Here is a 21895-nt window from a genome sequence, read left to right on the forward strand (position 1 = left end):
TTAATAGCAGAGTGTCATGGGAATGACCCCTACCATGACAGAGACCAGCAACTGCCACTCACTTTCTCTGCCACAGACGAGAGGCTATTGTTTGCCGCCACTTACTGATCACTCATGATGGTAAGTTGTATGTGTCCACCTGACTGGACCATGGGGCAGGTAGATGTCTTGTCAACCACATGTGGGGGGCTCGGGGGTGAAATGAATATTTTCCTCAGTAGAATAAAGCAGACTGCTCTTCAGAATGTGGGTTGACCTCTCCCAGTGGAAGGATCGAATAGAGCAAAGCCAAGGCTCACTCGGAGGTGAGAGAGAATTCTCCAGAAACCTGCCTTTAGGCTCCTTCTTCAGTCTCAGTTCTTCTTGCTTTCATGCCCTACAGCCTGGGCTCTCCCAGTCTGTAGACTGGACTAAACGACCTCCATAATCACATGAACCACCACACACGGTATTCCATATACACCAAATAAGTCAATATCCTGCTGGTTTTGCTTCTCTGGACAATCCTAATACATTCACTCGAACAATATTTAACACAAACTACTTTCCAAGAGTTAAGTTAATGACAAGGCTAAAGCATCCTTTTCCTCACAGATTTGGGAAATAGGTAACAGTGCAGACAACAAAGAGATTCTCCTAAGAGTAATGGCCTGGAGAGATGGTAAGGCATCAGGTAAGGCACTTGCCTAGCATGTGGCGGCAAGACCCAGGTTCAATCCCCAGCACCCTATGTGATTCTCCCAATTCTCTGAGCACAGAGTCAGGAGTAATCCCTGAACACTGCTTAAGTGCTCCCCTGCTCCCCACTCCTCCCACCCCCCCCCCCAGTAAGTTAGCTTCACACAGAATGTACATATGACCTTCATTTTAAAGTTTGTGGTTTGGGGGGCTGGAGTGATAGCATAGCGGGTAGGGTGTTTGCCTTGCACGCGGCCGACCCGGGTTCAAATCCCAGCATCCCATATGGTCCCCTGAGCACCGCCAGGAGTAATTCCTGAGTGCAGAGCCAGGAGTAACCCCTGTGCATTGCCAGGTGTGACCCAAAAATAAAATAAAATAAAATAAAGTTTGTGGTTTGTGGCTAGAAAACTAGTAGAGTAGGTAGGACAGTTGCCTTGCCCACAGATGACCAGGTTCAATCCCTGGCACCACATATGGTCCCTTGAGCTCACCCAGGACTTATCCCTGAGCACAGAGCCAGGAGTAAGCCTTGAGTACTGCTGGGTATGAAAACCTCCAAAACACACACACACACACACACACACACACACACACACACACACACGTAAATAAAAATTTGTGGCTTCACTGAGCTCATTCATGATTGGAGAGTCTGGACAAGACTGCTTATGCAGCTGTTTCCTCCACTCTGTTCTTATCTTTTTTCCCTAGTGTGTGTCCAGTGAAATACTCCAATTTTCCACTCCCTAATAATATGTTAGCTGCAGAGAACACAGTTCATTTATTTGCCGGTCCGTGGAGTAACCCGGCCTTACGCCTCTGAGTGCGTCTGAGATATAGTTTACGACCTTGGATTAGTGCCCAGATTCAGTCTCCTAGGGAATTTGTTGAACATGCTTTGCCATAGTCGGCTTGTGAGAATTCGATGATAGAAAGAAAACTAACAAGAGCACTGGGTTTGTCTGTGGGAGTTATTTCAGCGTGAACCACTCGCTAATGGGGGACTTCTAAGGAAACCCAAACTGGTGGACAGAATGTTCCGAGGGATTCTGCTGTGCATTGCATGGTACCCAGGGAGTGTGCTAGAAAGAGTAGTGGCTTCAAAGTCAGACAAATCTGCCTCAAAAATCATGCTCCTTAGTTGCGGGTGACCTCTCTCCGCTTCGAATTTCTCACCTCTCTAATGAAAACCACCGTTTCCTGACTCTGAGCATCATTCTTAGGATCATGTGTGTACTCTTGACAAGGCCTTTCATATGGTTCACTCCTCAATCAACCACTTTTTTTTGTTTGTTTTTGGGTCACACCTGGCGATGCACAGGGGTTACTCCTGGCTCTTCACTCAGGAATTACCCCTGGCGGTGCTCAGGGGACCATATGGGATGCTGGGATTAGAACCCGGGTTGGCCGCGTGCAAGGCAAACGCCCTACCCACTGTGCTATCGCTCCAGCCCCCACTTTTTTTTTTTCATTTTTGGATCACACCTGACGATGCACAGGGGTTACTCCTGGCTCTGTACTCAGGAATTACTCCTGGCGGTGCTCAGGGGACAATATGGGATGCTGGGAATTGAACCCAGGTTCAGCCTCGTGCCAGGCAAATGCCCCAGAGACTACTTTTTAACACACAGATCTACCTTGGCACTTGTCAAAGTATTAGGGGTTCGGTTATAAATATTTGCTTGCCAAGTGTTTCTGTATGAAGGAAAGATTACAATCTCATTTTCAAAATTTCATATTCAGGTTTTTAGAACAAAGGACCTATCTGAGTTCAATGCACAGCAGAATCTTTATTATTGAGAATACTAGAGAATGAGCAGTAAATAATTCCAAACACTCTGGCCAATGAGGAGTTACTTTATATTGCCTGGTCTTCTCTTCCCTCCTGGGGAAACACAAATGTGAATGCAAGAAGAGCAAATGGAAGATGGTATTGTTTGTGACAGAAAGTTAGCCCCCACTTTAAAAGCCAGGAAAACAGTCGTTCTAAAAATCTGAATACTAATTCACAAGGCTACTTTGTTTTCCTTTGGGACGCTAATGAGGCCAGTAATTTTTTTTCCTTTTTTACTGTCTGATTTTGTAAATGTTTATTTCTAGAACTGCAGTGGGATGGGTGAGCATGTAAGATAATGGCTTACTTTGCTCAGTGATATGTTTATTTAACAAAATTCAAAAATTAAGGCAAGAAGAGAGGCGGGGAGTAGAAGCATTTCAGAACATTTCATGCAAAAGGGTCATAAAACGATGTTACAAAACCACAGTGTGAAGATTGCAACTGACTCATATTCTAAAATTTGCACTAAACAGTTCTGCAAGGTTGTAAAACAGAGATATGATGATGGGAACATGTTACTCATTTCCAAACCAAAGCATCATAAAGTTGTAACTTTTACTTAAAAGAGCAAAACATAATGTAAGGTTTGGGAATACTTAAAAAGAATACTATAACTAATGGAAATTAGTTGAACAAAATGGTTGAGTGCTAAAGTTTCCCAGCTCTCATTTGTCAAATAGCTAGCAACCACATTTTATTTATTTATTTTTTTGATCACAGCTTACTTTATTGCCAAATACACACATTTTTATAGAGGGTCTTAGCTTACAGGAGGTCCAATCACATAGAGCTTAGCACTACTGGCCTATTACCTTTTCTTCTCTGCTTTCCCCCGATATGTCCAATCCCCTTCAAGGCTATATGTTGTGAGCAACCACATTTTATTACATATTAAATTTCTAGGCCCATAGAGATATAGCACAGTGGGTAAGGTATTTGCCTTGCATGCAGCCAACCTGGGTTTGATCCCTGGCATCCCAAATGGTCCCCTGAGCACCTCCAGAAGTAATTCCTGAGTGCAGAGCCAGGAGTAACTTTTGAGCATCAGTGGGTGTGCCCCCTCCTAATCTATTAAATTTCCAGAAGGATTGGGGGTCACTCTCATGCTGACCTGAGTTCACATGGTGATCTTGGGGGACAATCTTCTCACAGATTCAGAGCCATGCATTTAAATTCTAATGAACTCATTCAAATATTGAGCTACAGATACAAAGAGTTACTACTACAAGAGAAAGAACTTCAAGCAACGGTTGAATGGTCCTACAGAGATTTGCAAAGATCCAGTGAGCTTCGGATATTGGTGGCTTCAGAAAACTTTTGCTTCCTAAAGATTCTACAGTGGTTTCACCATTTTGTGGGAATAAATTCACATTTCCATTAATATTCACATTTTCAGTAATACCCATTATAAGATGGGTAGGCTCCCGTCTTATGCCTTTGCCTTGATAACCTTAATCACCCTAAGTTGTTTATCATGCTGGGTGCTTCCTGTCAATTCTCTTTACTCCTCATATTACTCAATGTCTGTCCCTACTGACAGATGAGGAACTGGAGATGCTGGCTGCTAAGCAAATGGCTCTAGGTCATACACCTGGAGATATAAATTCCTGAGCTCTGCCAGGAGCAATCCCTAAGCACTGGGGGGGTGTCCCCCCCCCAAAAAAAAGGGAAAAAAATTTGAGTGAGAGGTGGTCACACTAATGACATTCAGGGGTCATTCCTGGCAGTGCATTTTATTTGGGGGAGTGTTTGTTTGTTTGTTTGGGGGCCATACCTGGCAGTGTTCAAGGCCTACTTCTAGCTCTGCACTCAAGGATCACTCCCGGTGGCGTGAGGGGACCATATGAACTGTTGGGAATCAAACCTGGATGAGCTGTGTGCAAGGCAAAGGTTGTACCCCTGTTTTATCTCTCTGATCTAGTTTCCTGGCAATGTCTGAGGACCATGTGATGCTGAGGATTGACCCTGGGCCTCTCTCATGCAACTCCAACCCATTGAGCTGTCTCCTCAGCCCGGAAGTTAGAGGAGGAAAGTGTTTTAACCTCCTATCTTTGTTCCTGACACGTAAGTAGATCTTCTGTTATGAGTGAATTTACCTTAGCTTGGAATAAATACATTCGTTTAGTCCCATTTACTTTTTTTTTTTCCTTTTTGGGCCACACCCAGCGATGCTCAGGGGTTACTCCTGGCTTTGCACTCAGGAATCACTCCTGATGGTGCTCAGGGGACCGTATGGGATGCTGAGAATTGAACCCGGCTCAGTCGCGTGCAAGGCCAATGCCCTACCTGCTGTGCTATCACTCCAGCCCCCCCATTCACTTTTGACTTTACTTCCAGGGGGTCAGGAGAATACAGCAGGTAGGGCACTTGCCTTGCCTGTGGTCGACCCTGGATTGATCCTAGTCATGCAATATGATCCCCTGAGCACCACAGGAGTAATTCCGGAGTGCAGAGCCAGGAGTAAGCCCTGAGCATCTCTGGGTGTGCCCCTCCCAAACAAACAAAAGAATCAACATCCAGAAGTTTCTCCATATGTATGTCACTGTCACTGTCATCCTGTTGCTCATCGATTGGTTCAGCAGGCACCAGTAACGTCTCTCATTGAGAGACTTATTGTTACTATTTTTGGCATATCCAATATGCACGGGTAGCTTGCCAGGCTCTGCCGAGAGGGCTCAATACTCTCAGTAGCTTGCCGGGCTCTCCGAGAGGGGCAGAGGAATGGGTCGGCCGTGTGAAAGGCAAACGCCCAACCATTGTACTATCGCTCCAGCACATGTGTATGTAATAAAATTTATTCTTTTCTCCTATGAAAAAGGAAAAAAATAGAAATGTGCTAAAAAGGGTGAGTCAGTAAGAAGGTTCTAGAGGCAACACGATAAATTACCTCAAGGAAAAATACAAGTTTCTGTGTAAACAAACCTTGGAAGACAAGCCATTGGGCAGGATTCCCCAGAGGCACCCTTTATTATTTAGCCAGAAGTGGTCAGAACAGGATGTTCGGGGCACTGGGGCATGGCAATTGTATGGAACAGTCATCCTGGGCAGGAAGACAGACAGACATACAGCACAGCTCATCCCAAAGCAAAGTATACTCACAGCCGGTACTTTTGGGGGACTCAGAGGTTTGGGGTGATGGTTCCTACCACCTACTCCTGGGCCTCGGTCCTGAGTGGCCTGGTAGGTGGGAAAAGCACTGGCAGACAGATTTGGGCTGGGGTGCACCCTGCTTTCTCTCCTGTCCTTGGAACTCCTCTTCAGTGGGTGACAGAGACCAATGGCATGGAATGTGTTAATCTAGGACCCCAGTGCTTCCTTCACACTGTCCCTTGGAGAGAAGGTCATGGGGGTGGGCGGTGGAGTGTCCGGCCCCCAGTCTACACCTTGACAATTCAGCATCAGGGCTGACATGGCTTCTGTCCTTCCAAGAAACTAGTTTTGGGTGTTGGCAACCAGAATCCAACCAATGCCTGATCCATTTCTTTCCCCACTCTCTGGGCTATATATACCACATTCTCTCTTCTTCTTCTTCTTCTTTTTTTTTTTTTTTTTGGATCACACCCGGCGATGCTCAGGGGTTACTCCTGGCTCATGCACTCAGGAATTACTCCTGGTGGTGCTCGGGGGACCATATGGGATGCTGGGAATTGAACTCGGGTTGGCTGTGTGCAAGGCAAATGCCCTACCTGCTGTGCTATCGCTCCAGCCCCACACATTCTCTCTTTTAATTTTTGGACTTTGGGGTCAAACCAGGTGGTGTTCAGACCAGCACTTGGGAGTCATTCCTAGTGATGCTCGGGAAACCATGTGGTGTCAGGGATCAGAGAAAGGACTCTGTGATCAATCTTTTTTTTTTTTTTGAAGGGGGGGTTCTACACCTAGTGTGCTCAGGACTTACTCGTGGCTCTGTGAGCAGGGGTCATTCCTGGTGGGCTTGGGGACCACAGGGATGGGACCAGGTTGGCCATGTGCAAGGCAAGCTCTTCCCTGCTGTACTCTCAGTGCAAGGTCATCCCCTAGCACCTGCCCAGCCCTGTTTCCATGGTGACTTTGGACCGCCCCCTTCTTCCTCAGAGAGGGGAACCTGCAAAGGGTGGGAGGTGCTGCCCTTGAGACAGACCCATGCGCTCAGCACACCCACGGTCTGGGCTGTTCTCACAGTCCACACGGGGGCAACTGGAACCTGTTCAATCTCTCTGGTCCGCCTGTGTAGCCAGAGGCTTGGGAATGAAAAGGATGAAAAGGTACCGCGGCCAAAGAATGCTGATTGCTTCCCCGCCCCGTGCCAGCCTGCTCAGCAAAGCTGTTCTGAACAAAGCAGACAGCTGGCCACGGGCACTGGCACTCAGAGCTGCTCTCCGAGGGGGAAGAGAAGCGAGGCCTGTCCTAGTTCGATGGTGACAGGGAGGGGACCGGCCTGGAGTGCCCTCGGGTGCCTTCACCTCCTGCCCCCAACATCCAAGCCGGAGAACACGGCCAGGGAGAAGTCACTGGGGCTTCGAATTTCCGCTCCTGAAACGGACCCCTGGCAAACAGGCCACAAGTGCTATTTGTTCCTGGCTGTGGGAAACGCTGTGGAGTGTCTCCTTTATGCTCATGGAGACTGACACTTAACACTGCTGACACTTAACAAGGCCAGAGGGAAGTCGCAGCTTTTAAAATCTCACTTGCTGGGGCTGGAGCAACAGAGGAGCGGGCGTTTGCCTTACATGCAGCTGAACCGGCATCCCGTATGGTCCTCTGAGCACTGCCAGGAGTAGTTCCTGAGTGCAGAGCTAGGAGTAACCCCTGAGGATTGCCAGGTGTGACCCCAAAACCAAAAACAAACAAACAAACAACCCCCACGAGTTATTTAAACACAGAAAGTATAGTGAAGTGTAGTGCAATAAGCCACAAGGTGAGGGAAGGATCCCCCTCAAGTATAACCAGAAACCATAATTCGCTCAGGAAAACTCCCAGCAGCCGTTATCATCGGGTGGAAAGGAAGCATCCCCGGAAACCCTGGGGGTGAGGCTGGGGGCCAGAGCTGCACCCTGCCCTGCACTGCAGAGTCCAGCAGCACCACCTCCACAGCCGGCAGCGGGAGACCCAGGGTTCGGGTGTGCTGGGTGACACCAACGAGCTCCGTCACAGGGGAGGGGCAGACCCAGGGCAGTGCCAGAGGCTGACACTGACTGTCAGCGGTCCTAGCAGGCTCAGTGCTCTCCCTCTGCCTACCCCCCGCCCCCCGCGGGGAGAGCTCAGGCAGCCTGTCTTGTCTTCTTTTGGGTAGGGGGGTGGGTGGCACACCTGGCAATACTCAGGGGTTACTCCTGGCTCTGCAACTCAGGAATCACCCTTGGTGGTGCTCCAAGGACTGTCTGGGATGCTGGAGATCGAACCTGGCTCTGCATTCAGGAATTACTCCTGGCGGCGCTTGGGGGATCAGATGGGGTGCCGGGGATGGGACCCAGGTCCGCCATGCGCAGGGCAAGCCTGTCTTCGGACAAGATGCTGTGGCTGCAGATGGCTGCGGGTGGGCCTGGTGTGGGCCCAGGGAGAGGGACTCTGCTGACACGGAACAGCAGGAAGGAAGGAGGAGGAGCGGGTAGGGAGGGGGGTCCACCCAGGCTTTCCCTCTCCACCAGGAGGTGATGAGAGAAAATCCCCGACACACTGGCCCCTCTCCATACACCCAAAGACTGAAGCAACAGAACAGAACCCCGGAACTGGAGCCACAGTGCCTTCTGTTGGAAAAACAAAGCAAATGCCTGCCCCACAGGGAGCCTGGGCAGAATCGGCGAGACTAGGTCCGAAACAAAAATCGGAGAGTCCCAAGGATTTCTTTTCATTTCATGTGGGGAGGGGAGGGGGGTACCACGGGGCACAGTGCTCAGGGCTCACACCTGGAGATGCTCCGTTATTAATTAGGGCCAGCTCACATGCTAGGGCAGCACCTTAACCCCGCACCACCTCTCTGGACCTGAGGGACAGCACTGTTGGTTTTTAAGTTTAAAGAAAATGGGGACTAGAGAGATAGTACATTGGTTAGGGTGTTTGCCTTGCGCACAGTTGACCTGGGTTCGATCCCCAGCATCCCATATGGTTCCCTCTGTCCTGCCAGGAATAATTTCTGAGCGAAGACCTAGTGTCACTTCTGAGCATTGCTGGGTGTGACCCCCAACCCTCAAAAAACAATGACAAGAAACAAACAAAAATCAACAGTATGTATTAATTGTACTCTAATACAGAATGCAGCATTAATGAAATAAAACAGTAAATGCAGGGGTATAAGTAGATCTTTACCAAACGGAGATACTGATGTGAAATGCATAAAACAAAACAGAAAAGAGACTCAAATATGTGGAGACGAATTAAGATTCTCCTGAATAACTCTTGGGTTAATTAAAAAATCAAAGTGTAGCAGGGTGGGGTGGGGGGGAGATGGGATTGGGGAGGGTGGGAGGGACGCTGGGTTTACGAGTGGTGGAGAATGGGCACTGGTGAAGGGATGGGTTCCCGAACTTTGTATGAGGGAAGTATAAGCACAAAAGTGTATAAATCTGTAACTGTACCCTCACGGTGATTCTCTAATTAAAAATAAATAAATTTAAAAAAAATCAAAGTGTATATTAAAAATTACCTGGAGGCCAATAAAAATGATGAAATGACCTATTAAGTTCTATGAAATACAGCAAAAGCAGTATTAAGAAGTCTGTAACGGGGCTGGAGTGATAGCTTACAGCGAGTAGGGCGTTTGCCTTGCACGTGGCTGACCTGGGTTCAATTCCCAGCATGCCATATGGTCCCCTGAGCACTGCCAGGAGTAATTTATGAGTGCATGAGCCAGGAGTAACCCCTGTGCATCGCCAGGTGTGACCCAAAAAGGAAAAAAAAAAAAGTCTGTAACAACAAATACCCACAACAATAAACAAGAAAAGTTCCTAAAGCAAATTACTAGCTGAAGAAAAAGGAAATAGAATTTTTCTATGCTAGAAAAGGAACAAATGACATGATGAATCAGTTGAAGGAAGAAAATAATTCCTAGAGAAAAAAAATGAAATAGAAATAAAGAAATGCTATAAAATATCAACATAACCCAGATTTGCTTCTTTTTTTTTTTTTTGGTTTTTGGGTCACACCAGGCGATGCACAGGGGTTACTCCTGGCTCGTCACTCAGGAATTACCCCTGGCAGTGCTCAGGGGACCATATGGGATGCTGGGATTAGAACCCGGGTCGGCAGCGTGCAAGGCAAACGCCCTACCTGCTGTGCTATCGCTCCAGCCCCAGATTTGCTTCTTTGAAGGAATAAAATTGATAATCCTTAGCTAAGCTCATTAAAAGGTTTTTTTTTTTGTTTTTTTTTTTTTACTTTTTGGATCACACCTGGCTATGCACACGGGTTAATCCTGGATTTGCACTCAGGAATTACTCCTGGCGGTGCTCAGGGAACCATACGTGATGCTGGGAATCGAACCCAGGTTGGCCACATGCAAGGCAAACGCCCTACCCGCTGTGCTATCGATACAGCCCATCATTAAAAGATCTTAAATATGGGGTCAAAGAGATAATACAGTGGGTAGGGCACTTTACCGGCACACAGCCAAACTGGGTTTAATCCCTGATATCCCATATAGTCCCCCAAGCACAGTGAGGAGTAATTCCTGAGTGTAGAGCCAGGAGTGACCCCTGAGGAGTGACCACTGGGAGTGGCCCAAAAACCAAAAATTATTTTTTTTAGAAGAGGAAACAAATAGAGGCCCCTAAGACTTCTGTGAGCATCTACACTACTGTATCACTGTATCATTGTCATCCCGTTGTTCATCAATTTGCTCGAGTGGGCGCCAGTAACATCTCTATTCGTCCCTGTCACATAATAGTGTAGCCCAATGGTGTATTGGGGGCTCTTCCAGAATCAGAGGAATGAGGACCGTTGTTCTTACTAGTTTTGGCATGTTGGGTACGCCACGGGTAGCTTGCCAGGTTCTGCCGTGCAGGCGGGATACTCTCGATAGCTTGCTGGGCTCTCTGAGAGGGAGAGCATCTAAATAAAATATCTAAAATTATACATATAGAAGAAACACACATTTTCAGAATCTCATCACCTAAGACTGACCGAGGAAGGAAGACAGAGCTTGATCAGAAATCCAAAGAGTCCTACCAAGGAGTGGACACTCAGGCATAGAGATGCGGGCCTTCAGGAAGAATAAGGACAAGACTGGGGCTAGCGTGAGTTCAGCCAGTAGGGCATTTACCTTGCATGCAGCCCACCTGGGTTCAATCCCCAGAGTATCCCCTGAGCCTGTCAGGAGTGATCTTGGGGCACTGCCGGGTGTGGCTCTCTCAAATAAAAACCCAGAAAGAATAAGGCCGAGAAATGTCCGCAACTCCCCTCTCTCTTTTCTCTGGTTTTGGACACACCTGGAGATGCTTGGGGAACCCTATGGGGTGCCAGGGATCAAACGTGGCTCAGCTGTGTGCAAGGAGAGTGCCTTATTCACCGTACTATCCCTCAGACTGCAAGCAATGCTCGGTTAAGTAAAGAAGAACGCATGAGAGAAACAGAAGTCGCCCTGGATGCGGCCTGCCGGCTGCTTACTCCATCTTGGCCCCTTCCAAGTGGACAACACAGGAGGCTGCAGCTAAGTCACCCAACCAGACTGGCTTCATCTAAAACACAATCCATTTTAAATCATTCTGCACCAAAATATTTGGCAGCCTTTAAAGATCCAGTGCTAGGGCCGGAGTGATCGTATAGCAGGTAGGGTATTAGCCTTGCACGAGACTGACCCGGGTTCAACCCCCGGCATCTCATATGGTCCCCCAAGCACAGCCAGGAGTAATTACTGAGTGTAGAGCCAGGAGTAACCCCTGAGCATCCCTGGGTGTGACCCCCCCAAAAAAAAAATCTGGTGATTTCCTATGATACACAAACATCAAGATTTCTATATTGCCTGGATGAAGCAGAAGAACTGCCCTCATCCCCATAACTGCAAAATTCTGAGGGGTTTCTGAACCCTGATGCCTGGGTGCCTGGGTCTGGCCAGGTTGCGCTCCACTCGCCTGGGCTCTCCCGGGCCCTATAGAATGATGTACAGGCCCCCAGGGGTCCAGGGATGGCTCAGTGCTCAGGTGAGATCCAGGTTCCATCCCCAGGAGAGTTAACAGACAGCCCGACTGGCGGGTTAAGGTGACACCACAGGGTGGGTGAGAGAAACTATTCCCTTCTGGAAACTCTCCAAGGGCTCATTTGACTCCGGCACCATTTCAAAAGTCTTCTTTGCATCTTATTAAAATCTGGCTTTCTCTGCATCGCACTCAGCCTCAGGGGTGCGTGTTGCTTCTATTTCTGCTGTATGAAGTGATTTGGGGGTTCCGTTCAGAACCCCTCCTCCAGTTTCTCCAACTCCTTTTCAAAGTACAACTGACAAAATAAGAAACGATAGCCCACCCATCATTCAGCGGAAGTAGATGTTTCCCAGTCAATCCTGTCACACTGAATAGCTCCGGAACATATTAGATTTTCCTCACAACGTTTTAAAATTGAATCATCATCTGGCTTTTTTGTTAATATTTTGCAAAAATCTGAAAATCCACACTCTGGGGTAGAAAAGCACACTTAGGGCAAAATCAAAGCAATGAATATCAAGCCTTGCTCAGAACTTAAAAGAATAACGAATTTTGTCCAGGGTCATGAGCTGACAGGCAAAACCAAGAGGTTTCATACATGTTCATAATAGCTTTTGTACTTGACCAACAGAGTAATTATTGTCGAGGTTAGTTTGCTTTAAGGCGATTTCTAAGCTACATTTGATAAGTTTCTTTTTCCTGAGTTATTTAATTTTTTCTTCCGTTTTGTAATCTTTTCCTTTCCTTTTTTCCTATTGCTCATTAAAAGTCATCGGGAGCGGGGAGCGGGGGTTTGGGTCACAGCAGGAGGTGCTCAGGACTCAGAAGTCATTTCTGGAAGTTTGGGGAATGGCACCTGAGTTGGCCACGTGCAAGGCAAGCTCCCTAACCACTGTGCTATCACTCTGGCCCTATGAGATAATCCTTTGCGGAGCCCATCTCACAGATTAGGAAACTGAAGCCTGAGACGTTTCTGAGTCTGCACACAGCCACTGTGCCCTCTTTCCACATCCGATAAATCCAGCTCTGGATGGCCCCTTAGGGGGACGCTGAGGCCTTCCTGCGCCATCACCCCGACTCTCTGGAGCCCGCAGATAGAAATGGCACGGGAGACCAGGCCGAGAGCAAAGGCTGAGACGGGCTCAGACACGCCGGTGGGAACAGAAGCACGCGCAGGCGCACGCCAACACCCGGACGCCCCCGAACAGAGCCACGCAAACCCCGCTGCGGACCCTGCGCCACGCCCCCGCTGCAAAGTGGAAACGGAGTTGGGCGTGAGATTCCCTGGAGCATGTGACTGGAAGTAAAAACCAAACAAAACACAAAAAACAAAGACCCGAACTCCCCCCCCCCCCAAAATCACACTCATACTTTGGGGCGTAAAATAACGGGAAACCGGCATTTTCGCTTGGGGGGAGGGAGGTGGCTCCCAGGCGGCGCTCAAGGGGCCCCGGGGATACCTGTCCAAGCCGGTCAGCGGGTCAGGAGCTCGGCCGAGCGCTTGGACCCTGCGGTACCGGGGACCGCCTAGGCCCACTCAGATCGCCGGCTACCCTCTCCCGGGTCGGGACTCGGCCCCGCATGGTGCTCCCGGAGGCGCTCGCTGCCACACCCAGGTCCTCGCTGCGCTGATGCTCTGGCTAGGGCGGTCCCTGCGCCGGGTACAAAGGTGCCCCCGTGCGGGAAATCACAGGCCTGATCTCATTGTTCCCATTCCCGGGTCAACTGCAACTTCTCTTTCTCCCGAGGGATTCGGACGCACCCGGCGGTCCACACCCGCTGCCTAGGCCCGAGGTCCGTCCTTTGTGCCGGCCGGACCCAAAAGCCCAGGACGCGCCCCAGCCCGAGGGTTGCAAGCCTCACGCTCCAGCCCCTCTCCAGCAGCCGCGGGGGTGCTGTGGTACCCCAGCCGCGCCAGGGAGCACCCCGCACCCCGCGATAAAGGCGTGGCGACGTGCGTTGCAGGACCACCCGGCAGCCGGGACCCCGCGCCCCCGGCCCTGGGGCCGCAGCCTGTGAGCCCCCGCCGCCTGCCGCAACCTTTAGAGTCCGCCGCGCACAGCCACCGCTACTCACGTTTCCAGGTGGGGGGCTCACGGGGTGCGCGCGCTGCCCCCCGCCACTGGGAACTCGCAGGAAGAAGAAGAAGAAGCGCCCCGAGAACCGCCTTGCAGCCGGCGAGAGTGACAAGCAGGCGACGGGCCGGCGCCCACGGCTCGGCGCTGCCGCAACCGCAGCTGCCAGGTTTAATAACTGTGACAGACAGCCCCTCCCCGCCCCCCGAGACACAGAGATGACGGGCAGGGCCCGAGGTCGGCACGTTCGACTGCAGTCAGCAGGCCCGAGCCCCGGCGAGGCCGCAGCGAGCCACCACAACCGTGCAGGGGACGCACCCAGAAAGAGGGGTCAAGGGCTGGCCGCCAGCCAGAATCCTCCAGCACCCCAGGGTCTCCCCAGGTGCCCTGCACACGAATCGGAACTCTGTCCCCACGGTCTTGGGGTGAGCGCCTCGTAGTTCCCCAAACCCGCATCTCCAAGGCAAAGAGCGCCGAGCCCAGGGGCCGCGCCTAATAGATCCCATTTACCCGGGATTTCTGGGCTTTGGCGGGGGTAGCCGGCACTGGCCAAAGCACCAGAAGCTTCTGGAACCGTGCTGGCCTCGCGTTTGGGGCGCACCCGCGCACGCAGCCGCAGTCGCCCGCGGACGCTGGCCAGCAGAACCTTACTGTCGGGGGGCGCTCCCGGGCAGTTCCCCGCGGGCCCGGACCATCTCCAATGCGCGCACGGCTCCTCTGGAGCGGCGGGATTTGCTCAGCCCGGCGGGGATGCGTGGTTCCGGGGCGGGCGCCGCGGAGAGGCCACCCCGAAAGAGCGCTTTGGAGAGCGTCAGGATGCGGGACGCAGAGCGCAGAGTGCCCCGCCCCGCGCCGGCCCGCGCCCTCCGCACCTGCATCTCCCGCCGCGGTTTCCCTGGAAACTCCCGGGCGCTGATGCTCCCAGCAGACTCGCCGTTACCCTGACAACGCCGCTCTGGTCCTTAGCGGGGTGCCGGGAGGAAGCGATGGACGCCTGTCTGAAACTACAAGTTCAAGGAGATCCTCCAGGGCGCTTGGGCAGGAAAGGCAGAGCCGGGAAATCTGGGGCCCGAGGCGCAGCCGCGCGAGGCTGCGCAGGGGTGGGGTGAGAGGACCTGGCAGACCGCGGGGACCGCATTGTCACCCCTCTGTTTCAGGCCGCGAGAATGTGTGCTCGGTTTTCGGATGAATGCCGCATTCCCTTCAGGATGTTTTGTGGTTGCTCCCCCCGCCGCCACCCCCCCCCCCGCCACCCCCATTCTCCTAAAGATACTATTGAAAATACTTAAAAGTTACTGAGCACGAACGGGGCACAAGCTACTCTGAGAAACATGGAATGACTCCTAAAGGTGTGTGGACCACAGGGGCTAGCGTTTGAGTGTGGATGATCTCCTGCCGGGAAACCAAGAATTGCTCTCACTGCAGCCTTGCGCCGCCGGCTCCCGGAACACATCACATGGTTATTAAATGACAGACAGTCATTATTTCCAATGAAGGTTTCGTGGGGGGAAAAGGGAAGGGTGGGTGACACAAATAGTATCACGTTTACAAACGTGTAAGTATTCATTTGTCATCTTCCTACTTGCATGTTTTGGGGGTCACAGTGGTGGTTACCATGTTATTTGGGGGTATATTTTATATTCATCAAATCTTAAATAGGCAAAAAAAAGGTAAAATGAAAGAAGTTAATAAGTTTTGCACAACGTATAACAGAGTTCCTTGCATGCACAGACTATTGGTCTTTCCTTCCCTCCCTTCCCTCCCCTCCTCCCTCCCTTCCCTTCCTTCCTTCCTCCCTCCCTCCCTCCCCTTCCTTCCTTCCCTCCCCCTCCCTTCCTTCTTTCCTCCCTCCCTCCCTCCCTCCCCCCTCCCTTCCGTCTTTCCTCCCTCCCTCTCTCCCTCCCTCCCTCCCCCTCCCTCCCTCCCTCCCTCCCTCCCTCCCTCCCTCCCTCCCTTCCTTCCTTCCTTCCTTCCTTCCTTCCTTCCTTCCTTCCTTCCTTCCTTCCTTCCTTTATTCCTGCAGTGGGGGATCAAATCCAGAGAGGCTAGCACCCCATATTCTCAGGACCTCATACATATGCTTACCATTGAGTTATTTACCTGACCTCGTGTATTTTATACCTGAGTTACTGTAAGTTAAAAACCAGTAGCACATTTTGCTTATGAGACTTTGCTAATATGTCATAATGTATTATAAGTTGTTTTAGTTTTTTTTTTTTTGCTTTTTGGGTCACACCCAGCAATGCACAGGGGTTATTCCTGGCTCTGCTCTCAGGAACTACCCCTGGCGGTGCTAGGGGACCATATGGGGTGCTGGGAATCGAACCCGGGTCAGCCGCGTGCAAGGCAAATGCCCTACCTGCTGTGTTATCACTCCAGCCCCATTATTATAAGTATTATTGGATATTTTAATATCTGGGTTGAGACTAAACTATATATAACACGACATTTATACAATATATTATAGAAATGAGCATATTTATATATTATAAATATATGCACACAAATTTATATATTCATGGACACATATATACAAATGTATCTTTGTAAAAGTCACAAATGTCTTTATGCGAAGTTCCACATGCATCAAACCTAAAGGATGTAATATTTATCACAATTATTATTATTATTATTGCTTACAGGGGTTACTCCTGGCTCTGCACTCAGGAATTACTCCTGGCGGTGCTCAGGGGACCATATGGAATTCTGGGAATCAAACCTGGGTCGGTCACGTGCAAGACAAACGCCCTACCTGCTGTGCTATTGCTCCAACCCCATAATATTTCTTTTAAAGAAACAGTTTATGTAGAAGGAAATTTTTTTTTCATAAAGCAAAGGCTTCCATCCAGAAGAACTGCCTAAGTTTCATGTTCTGAAAATTTACACTTTGTATCTCGAGTTTATTTTCATGCACACAATTTTGTAATCACATGACAAGGTGTTTATTTACAGATGAAGCTCTCTAAAACAACATTATGTACATCTAGCAAGGAACAGAAATCCATAGCCATGTCCTAATATTTCAAATTAGAGAAAATATAGGGCTGGAGCGATAGCACAGCAGTAGGGCGTTTGCCTTTCACGCGGCTGACCCGTGTTCGATTCCTCCACCCCTCTCGGAGAGCCCGGCAAGCTACCCGTATTGTGCCCGCACGGCAGAGCCTGGCAAGCTACCCATGGTGTTTGATATGCCAAAAACCAGTAATAATAAGTCTCACAATGAGAGACGTTACTGGTGCCCACTTGAACAAATCGATGAGCAATGGGATGACACTGACAGTGACAGTGAGAAAATATAAAAGTACTAAGGAAATCATCTTTGCTTCAAACAAAATTTAATGCTGAACATTGTAGAAGACAAAGAGGGGCAAACAGGTTAAAAACACTAAACATTCAATCACTAAAACTCTTTCCAAAGAGGGGCTGGAGAAATAGTACAGTGGGGAGGGTGTTTGCCCTACACACAGGGGACCCAGGTATTATCCCCAGCACCTCGTATGGTTCCCCAAGCACCGTCAGAAGTAATTCCTGAGTGCAGAGCCAGGAGTAACCCCTGAGCATTGCTGGGTGTGTCCCCAAAACAATATCAACTAAGTCTTTCTAAAGAATAATTCAGGTCTAGATTATATTCAGGATATTACATCAACTGATGATATTAAGATTCAAAGAGTGGATGAATTCACTCTTTGAGTTATGATACCAACTTTATTTTTCTGTTTGTATTTATACAGATGGCATTAATGGTTCAAGGGGATTCTCAGCCTAACATGTGCCAGGTTTCCCCAGCAGTGATTGTCAGCAAGAGTCAGCTATGGGAGCCAGACTGGCTGATATCCCAGCTAACACTTCTTTGCAACATGTGTTTTCTTGTTTGAGAAATGGGACTGAATATTGCCTTCCTCATAAGGTACTTAGAAAGAGTATGATATATAAGGCCTGAAAATACTCATGCTCAGAAAGGATCTGCGACACAGAAGAATGTATCACTGTGTCACTGTATCACTGTCATCCCGTTGTTCATCAGTTTGCTAGAGCGGCACCAGTAACGTCTCCATTCATCCCTGTCATGTGCTAGTATAGCCCGATGGTGTATTGGGGGCTATTTCAGGGCTAGGGGAATGAGGACTGCCATTGTTACTGTTTTTGACAGATCGAGTACGCCACGGGTAGCTTGCCAGGCTCTGCCATGCAGGCGTGATACTCTCGGTAGCTTGCCAGGCTCTCCGAGAAGAATGGAGGCTTTTGGGGCGGCCTCTATTTGCCTTTATAGGTGTTCCCAGTTAGGCATATATATTTCCCTCTATGATTTGTTGCCTACTGTCTCAACCCCATCAAATATGGTGTGGTAATTATGGAAAATGAATAGGGAGTATCTGATGAAGTGTTGCACGGCTGCTATTGTGGCCATGTGGTCCAGGAATATGTTCACTCATGTGTGAGGCTCGGCCCGAGTGTGTGGAAATTCCGCATGTACTTACAGCAAATGTGTTAATTCTTTTCTTAGGCTACTTTTTCTATTTATTTATTTATTTAACTTTTGGGGTCACACCCAGCGATGCACAGGGGTTACCTCCTGGCTTTGCAACTCAAGAATCACTCCTGGCGGTGCTCAGGGGACCATATGGGATGCTGGGAATCGAACCTGGGTTGGCTGCATGCAAGGCAAATGCCCTACCTGCTGTGCTATCACTCCGGCCCCGAGGCTACTTTTTCTAGTGTTACAATTCTACCTTGGATTCTTTCCAGCACAGGGTGTTGTGATCGAGTTTCAGAGCCCCAATTGCAGAGAGATCAAGTTCACACAGGATAATGCAAAAGCAAAGGAACTTTATTACTAGCCCGAGCCAGCGCTAGCTTGAGCTAGGGTCCAAGTCTCACCCAATGCAGTAGAGTCTTGACAAGGACCCCGACTCCAAACCACAGGCTGTTTATGTCGGGTTCAGAGTTAAGAAGCAATTTATATACTGGTCAACTTTTAGCATTAGCCCTATTACAACGGTGGTCAGCAATTAGGCAATGGTCAGCAACAGTTTCTAGGGAGGGTGCAGTGACCCTTCATGGCTGGCCAGACCCAACTGCCCAATTCCTTATCTAGGCACGCTACTCAACTGGGAGTCTACCAGAAACTGCAAGTCCTGCTTTGGGGAAACAGAAATTGAGGCTCAGTTGGGACTTAATTAGCTGCAACTTGTCATGGGATTAGTTTTGCCCTCAGAAGGGGATCAAACCCGGGGCGTTACAATACTTTAGATATTGTTTTGTTGTTGTGTTTATTTTGGGGCCACACTTAGTGGTGATCAGGGCTTACTCCTGCCTCTGCACTTAGGGATCACTGCTGGCTCAGGGGATCATATGAGGTGTCTGGGATTGAACCTGGGTTAGTTTTGTGCAAGACAAGCATCTTACCCACTAGGCTATCTCTCCAGCCCCTTTGTTTGTGAGACACAGCTTCTCTTGACATAATGTCAAGCTCATAGTGTTTTCATTGTGGAGAGTTTATTGTCTTCTGACTGATGAATTAATCAGCTGTTAGATAATTTTCACTTTTTTTCCTGGGTAATCTGTCAACTTCGAACATTCCCCCCCCATGTTTTGCTTCATTAGTCATAAAATTTTCTTATACATAAATGGACATGGAAAGTATCGTGTTGAGTGAGTCAGAGGGAAAGGGACAAACATAGAATGATTGCACTCATTTGTGGGATATAAAAAACAACAACAAAATTGTATGTGAAAAATACCCAGAGACATAGAAATAAGGGCCAGAAGGACTGGTCCATGGTAGGAAACCTGCCATAAAGCGGGAGGAAGTGTGCAGTTAGGACATAGAAGGGACCACTGTGACAGTGAGAGTTGGAAATGAACACTCTAGGCAAAAAGTGAGCACTGAAGGGAGGTAAAGTGATATGCTGATACCCTTTCAGTAACAGTATTGCAAACCTCGTGGGTAAGAAGGAAATGAGAGAGAGAGAGGGAGGGGGAGAGAGAGGGAGAGAGAGAAAGAGAAAGAGAGAGACCCAGAGAGGAGAGAGAGAGGTATCTGCTATGGAGGCAAGCTGTAGGGTTAGGGACGTGGTGTGGCAGAAGGGAAACTGGGGACATTGGTGGTGGGAATGTTCACTGGTGAAGGGACAGATATTGGAACATTATGTGACTGAAACCCAATCATGAACAATTCTGTAACTGTGTATCTCATAGTGATTCAATTAAATTTTTTTTTTTTCTCTAAAAGGATATAGGAGGAAAGTGGGTTCCTTGCATCTGGCTGACCCTGATTCAATCCCCAGCACAAAATATCATCTCCTGAGCCGTGCCAGGAGTAATTCCTGAGCACAGAGCCAGGAGTGCATTGCTGGGTGTGGCCCAAAAACAAAAAGGAAAGCAAAAGAAACAGGGGTCCAGCTGATCTGTATTCCCATTCACTGTTTTGTAGAAATCAGAAATTGACTGGACATGGGCAGTCACTGTTCGTGCAATAAATGTGTTCCCATAGAGGGGCCGGAAATCAGCTGTCAGCCATCATGCTAACAGCTGACACTCATGGAGGGTTTCTCCGTACCAGGCACTGGACTGACGTTTCATTCCCTGCTTTCTCCCTGGAATCATTTCCGCGACAGCCTGATGTGACATGAATGAACATATTTGACACCAAAGCAATTATTCTGTGGAGCCCAGATCCCCTGGTGATGCCAGGGACAAAGCCAGATTTGAGCTCAGGTGGTCTCATATCAGAGCCCAGACGTGCTTCTTATCACTCCCCACACCCAGGGGCCCTCTGTAAAGGTTTTAATGCAGCCACCAGGCCCTGACCACGGGAATTGCACCCTAATCCCTTCCATCCCATATGATCAGACTCCTATTGATCAGAACTTGAGAGTAACGCCCTTTCATAGATGCTGTCGGCACAGGTGACATTTCATTGTCAAAGCAGAGATCACAGGATGGAAATCCTTGGAACTTGGAAGCAGGGCTTTGTAGTATGAAAGAGTGAAAGGAACATTTCTGCTTCCAAAGGCTTTTGTCTGAAAGAAGAAAGGAGGCATTTAGCTCTCAGAGCCATGGAAGCCTTTTGTCATTTCAGATAAGGCTCAGCCTCCTCCCTGCGCCCACAGACGGGAGCTGGGGGGGTTCAGATAAGGGCTGCGTGTGATCGGAAGCAGGAAATAAATTAAGAGCCAGCAAGGACTCTGATGCTAATGAGATTGCTCAGGTTTCCTCCGGGCCAGCAGGGGCTTCCGCTGCTTCTGAGGCAAGCTTGGTCCCAGGAGACTTGAGATTAGGATGCTTCTATTGGTTTGTTTGTTGTGCCACACGCAGTGGTGCTCAAGGATTACTCCTGGCTCTGTGCTCAGGAATTACCTTTGTTGGGGGGGACCATCTGGGAGGCTGAGATTGAGCGCAGGTCAACCTTGTGCAAAGCAAACACCCTACTCATTTTCTCTCTAGCCCTCGGGATGCTTTATTTGCTCCTTCAGGTCCTTGGACAATCCGGCCAGACAGATCAATTCTGGGTGGGGTGATGAGGTGCTACTTCGGGGGCCCAGAACCCTTGATTGCCTCCCCAGCCCAAGGTCAGGTATCTTGGCAAGAACTGGATGCGGTGGGGGAGGGGTTGCTTCAGAGCAGATCCCGAGTGCAGATCCTGGGACTCCAGGGCCAGAACCCCAAACTTGCTGATGGACAGTGCTGCCACTCGAGGTTCTCTCTTTCCGAAACCTCTTAACGCCACACCCTAAAATGCTTTAACCCCAGCAACGGAGACTGAACTGCCACACTACCGGCTACAGCCTGCCATTAAATCCATGGAAAATATTTTTGTTTGGGGGACTCTGTGCTTCCTCGGGGCTCTGTGCTCATGGATCACTCCTGCTGGGGTTGTGGGGACCATGTGCAGTGCTGGGGATCAAACTTAGGTCAGCCACATACAAGGCGAGCGCGTTCACCCCTGTACGCTCTCCAGTTTGCAGGAAAATAAGTCTTGACATTTCAGTAAGTGACTCGAGGGAGAGATCGAGAGGCTGAGCACAGCTCTGCATGTTGACGCCCCCCCCCTTGCCCCATGGTCCACTGAACATGGCTGGGAGTGGCCCCTGAGCACCACGGGGGGCGTCCCGGGGCAAGCCCCTAAGACTCCCCCAAATTTTTTAGTAAAGAGGAGGAAGCCTCCCCTTGAAATCGTTCCTTCCTTCTTT

General features: G+C 49.4%; 1 protein-coding gene across 4 annotated transcripts in view; it reads right to left on the bottom strand.

The window, feature by feature from the left end:
• TRIM2 (tripartite motif containing 2) overlaps nt 1–14554 on the bottom strand; it is a 164765-nt gene extending 150211 nt beyond the window's left edge. Inside the window, exon 1 of one of the 4 annotated variants that reach the window (XM_055144782.1) lies at nt 14355–14554. The gene's annotated coding sequence lies outside the window, so the exon portion shown is untranslated. Of the gene's footprint in view, nt 1–13704; nt 13952–14213; nt 14333–14354 lie in introns of those variants that run through there. The other 3 variants (XM_055144780.1, XM_055144779.1, XM_055144781.1) reach the window with 3 other exon arrangements.
• Nucleotides 14555–21895: the final 7341 nt, after the last annotated feature.

Source organism: Sorex araneus, chromosome 7, assembly GCF_027595985.1.
Source record: "Sorex araneus isolate mSorAra2 chromosome 7, mSorAra2.pri, whole genome shotgun sequence".
In the NCBI taxonomy this organism is placed as follows: domain Eukaryota; kingdom Metazoa; phylum Chordata; class Mammalia; order Eulipotyphla; family Soricidae; genus Sorex; species Sorex araneus.